This window comes from Bison bison, unplaced genomic scaffold (assembly GCF_000754665.1).
Source record: "Bison bison bison isolate TAMUID 2011002044 unplaced genomic scaffold, Bison_UMD1.0 scf7180017864213, whole genome shotgun sequence".
NCBI lineage: Eukaryota > Metazoa > Chordata > Mammalia > Artiodactyla > Bovidae > Bison > Bison bison.
In genome coordinates this window covers 1,021,434-1,024,960 of record NW_011494785.1, presented here as the reverse complement: position 1 = coordinate 1,024,960, position 3,527 = coordinate 1,021,434, and positions in this window count along the sequence as shown.

The following is a 3,527-nucleotide window of genomic DNA, read 5'->3' as shown; positions in this document are numbered from 1 at the left end:
CCAAGTTGCAGGGGGTGAGTCTGAACCTCTGTCCTCAGCAGACTGTTTCTGAATTAAACCTCAGCTATTTGCTCATCCATTCAGATGTGCTAAACACCCCCTGACTTGTAACAAGGAGAAGATAAAGAGATTGGAATTGGTAATTCATCAACAAAAAGCTGCTGCACCAATCCCCTAACTCTCGTCCTGCCTCTTTTCTCCTTGATAGGACATGAGTGTCCAGGAAACCGCTCAGGTGTCCCTCGCCTTCCGAGGGTGAGAGCCACCCCAGTGTGAGAAGTTGCTGGTCTGGGTGCCCCAGCATCCAGGGGCACCCGTTGCTCCACAGACAAGCGTGGGACCCCTGAGCTTGGAGTCCCAGGACAGGGCAGTCTTGGGCTGAACAAAGGGCTTTCATGTCAGGGATCATAGACTGAAATCATGTCTGCCTGTCTAGCCAGCAGACAGGGATCTGCTCTGCGAAGCCCCCTCCAGGTTCACCCGGGGTCACCAATCTCAAGGGTAGGAATAGGGATGCCCTCTCCTTCACTCCCAGCTCCCTCTCCGTCCTACAAGATTCTAGATGCTCAAGACCAGGTCCATGCAAGGGAGACTCACCATGCAGCCCCGAGGTGGTGGCCATGGAGCGGGCGCACTGGACCCGAAACCCCGACTGTCCCGCGGCTGCGCTGGCGTCTGCACTGGCTTATTCAGCCGCCGGGCTAATTCCATCTCGGCTCAGCTCCGTCTGGACGTGCCCGCCCCTGCCTGCTGCTGCTGTCTCCTCCCCCATCCCTCGCTGGGCCACCCGGCCTCCTCCGGCTGCGCCCTGGGCGCACCGGCCGCTAGTCGCGCCACGTGAAGGAATAAGCGCGTTCCCGCCAGCGGGTTGAGTCTGGGTCACGCTCGGGTTAATGAAGCTGAGGGGCCAGACCGTAAGACTGCGGCTCTCCCTGCCCTGGGCGCTGCCTCCTAACCTGGTTCGGGTGTGAGCATTCAGCAGGATTATCTCTTGAACCGTCTGCCTGATTAGTTTCCAATCCCGCCCAGAAACCCCGCTTCCCACCGCCCTGTCGCTGATCGCCTGGGTGGGGGTGGGTGCTTCCCCGCACACCTGCCTGCACTCTACCCGCCACCAACTGTCCCCCACCTTTCTGGAGACTAAAAGGAGCAAAAGTGGAGGAATCTCGCCCCAGGGACAGGAAGAGGAGCTGCAAGTAGTAAGGGGAGGGGCAGGTTTTAGAAAAGCTTCCCAGGGAGACTGTGGGACCAGTTGAGAAAACAGATGTTGAAAGCTCGATCCTAGGAAAAAAGAGGAGCTCAATCTCTCTGGAATGGCTTTGGTACCTAGCCATGGGCAAGGGGATGGAAAAGAAGACCTCCAAAGGGCCATTCTGCATGATGAAATCTACAATTCCAAGATGCCCCTAAGGTAAGCGAGTGCATTAATATCAGGGACCCAGACAATGAAAAGGTATTATGTTAACACATATGTCAAGTTGGCTCTGTATGACCACAGACTTTCCCATCTCCCATGCTGATAAGGTGGGCTGGTGGGACTGCTCGCCACTTTATGCACGCATGTTCAGTCACGACGTCATATCTTACTCTTTTGGAGTCCCATGGACTATAGTCCATCAGGCTCCTTGGTCCATGGGATTTTTCAGGCAAGAATACTGGAGTGGGTTTCCATTTCCTCCTCCAGGGGATCTTCCTGACCCAGGGATCAAACCTACGTCTCCTTCACTGAAGGCGGATTCTTTATTGCTGAGCTACTGGGGAAGCCCCTCCCTACTTTGTACATTATATCAATTGATGATGAACCTGAGACAGTAAAGGGAGTCGGGAGCTGAGCAGAAGGAAAACCAGAAACAGCATGTGCCCACCCCAGCCCATCCCTGGCGGGCTATGTCCTGGCTGCCAGGAGTAATCAAGGCTGATATGGATACAGACATCCACTCCCTCAGCACCCTTCTCAGAGCCTTCCCCAAAAGAATGAGTTCTAACAACCATTCTATGTTTTACCTCCTGTGTACCCATTTCACAGATGAGGAGACTGCAGTGTAAAGGTCAGGCCCCATATCTCTGAGGGCTGAGCTCACTCCGGAGTCTGTGCTCTAACACTTGGATCCTGACTCCTTTCTCTCCCAGACACGCCCTTCACTCACTTCCGGGAACCCTTCCGTATGTGTTTCCAATGCCAAGAGGCCTGGAAACATTTCCACCTTGGTTCATCTCTTCTCTCTCTCCACATACTCCCTGAGACTCTTCCTCAGATTCTCACTTTGGGGTACTGTCCCATCTGGTCTGAGGGTGACAAGACAGAGAGTCCTGGGAGAAGACTCTTGAGAGTCCCTTGGACCGCAAGAAGATCAAACCAGTCAATCCTAAAGGAAACCAACCCTGAATATTCTTTGGAAGGACTGATGCTGAAGCTGAAACTTCAATACTTTGGCCACCTGATGTGGAGCCAACTCATTAGAAAAGACCCTGATGCTGGGAAGGATTGAGGGCAGGAGGAGAAGGAGGTAACAGAGGGTGAGATGGTTGGATGGCATCACCAACTCAATGGACATGAGTCTGAGCAAACTCCAGGCAATGGTGAAGGACAGGGAAGCCTGGCGTGCTGCACTCCATGGGGTCACAAAGAGTCAGACACAACTGAGCAACTGAACAGCAAGAGCTGGGACCAGAGGCAGATCCACCTTGGAACGCGTGTAGAGTGGGAGAGCTCCTGGTTCACATCCCACTATGTTTCTCCTTCAGCATCCTATTTACCCTGCTCCCTGACGTTTTTTTTAAATCAAAACATGCGATTTTTCAAGTTTAGCTTTTTCCTTGGTAGTGAATCGTCCTGTCAGTAAATACGAGGAGAACTCGGGCTATGGGAGCACTGGGAAATTGGAACCCCCTGTTGAAGAAGTAGCCTCCCACTGAGTTTCTTGGAGCCCCATGCCACCAACAGCACCTCGGTCCTGGGGTGGAGCATCAGGCGACCAGTCAGGAGAGAGACAGCTATTAATAATTCTCTGGCCCCGGATCTGCTTTCCCACAGAGACCTTAGAGACTACTCAAAGTTGGAGGTGGGGTGATGATGGATAGAGGGCGACAGCCTTTGAATTATTGAGCAGTTATATAAAACTTCTCTCCATTCCTCCTTCCCTCTACCTGGCTAAAACTCCCCACCAACACGACTCAACGCAACTCATGCCATTTGCCTCCAACGTTATCTTCCCTGGAGGTTCTTATCCAGCGGAAGCAGAAAGGCCTAAAAATGCAGCCCTCCCCGGTTCTGGTGAGATCAAGGCTGAATCTGTCAGGACTAGATTCATGTGGCTCTGGTGGACCAGCCCGAGGGTTCTTGCCCAGGTGTCCAGGTCCTTGGGTTCTGAACCTGGCCTTGCCACCCAGCGGCTGTGTGACCTTGGGCAAGTCACTCACGCTCTCTGAGCTACCTTCATCCTCGGTGAAGGGGCCGGAGAGGGCAGTGGATGAGATGATGTCTAAATCCTTCCCAGCTTCATTGTCCAGTGGCTGCACTGAGGACA